Genomic DNA, 1,201 nt, shown 5'->3' on the forward strand with positions numbered 1-1,201 from the left:
ATGGCTTGTCATGGACCAGGTTGTATTCATGGACGTGTCCCAATGGTCAAAGGTTGTGACCATGACTCCACGTCCATGGACACAAACCCTCGCCATGATAAACGTAGACCATGAACACAGAGACCATGAGGAAAACATCCCATGTCCATTACTAATACAGTTGGCCATTGATTAGTTCAATATACTCATGGTCAACTGTTGTTTTCATGGTTTACTGGTTCCATAAATCTATGGTCAGAAAAATCCATGGTTAAATTTATGTCCATGGCTCATGGAAAGCCCCATGGTTTTTTTACCCAGGGCTTACATTAAAAACAACCAGAATGAAGAAGAAAAATCTTTTGGGAAAACTTTAAGCATGTATCCTATATTTAAGAAACTGAAAACTGGCAGAACCAAATCCGCCTCAAAAGATAAAACCTCTGAAGAGACCTCTAGTGTTGTTACGTCAGATGTTCCTTCAGAAATAAGTTCAATTAAAAAGCTAGTCAAGGATTATTTTGCCAAAAATAATTTTCCTAAAGACTACATTAAGCCTGTTTCTAACATTAATGTAAATGTTAAAGCTGTACTGAAAACAGGTGACCCATCATTGTCAGCTACAATTACACGCCCAATTCGCCCAAGCAATCTACCTGCATTCAGGGCCAGGAAAAATTCGTGGGTTCTGTCGAACTTTAACTGACACAGACAACAGACACATATTCTTCCTCGCATTCTTCTGCATTTTAGCTGTACCGGAATGATTTATAATATCATCTAGCTGGGCTGAATATGGTATATAACATCATGAAAATTCGCCTTTTATTCGCGGAGCAAAGTGAGCGACGCGCCTATGATTCACTCAGAATAACGATTTCTGTTACGCACAATTTTCTTTTTTTTTTAAAGTAAAAGAAGATGGGATCAAGGCGGTAGCAGTTCGGCAGGAGCCGGGCCTGCTTGGTCTGCCGGCTGCGATGGTCGGTTTTCCGGACCATTTCGGTCACTCGATTTGCTGAAGACACGATGTAGTTAATACGGTGTAGGCTCTCCGGTCGGTAGCGGGCTAAAAGACGGCCGCGGAAAGACGGCACATTCGTAGTTCCAGAAGAGCCGCCAGTGGCGCTGGCGTCGACCGATGCCGGGCGAGGGGAGGCGGGAGGGGACGGGAGCGGTGCCCCGCTCGTCTCGTCCCTTCTCCCCCCGCCCGGCATCGGTC

The sequence above is a fragment of the Frankliniella occidentalis genome, unplaced genomic scaffold (assembly GCF_000697945.3).
Source record: "Frankliniella occidentalis isolate FOCC.00 unplaced genomic scaffold, Focc_3.1 Scaffold360, whole genome shotgun sequence".
Taxonomy (NCBI): Eukaryota; Metazoa; Arthropoda; class Insecta; order Thysanoptera; family Thripidae; genus Frankliniella; species Frankliniella occidentalis.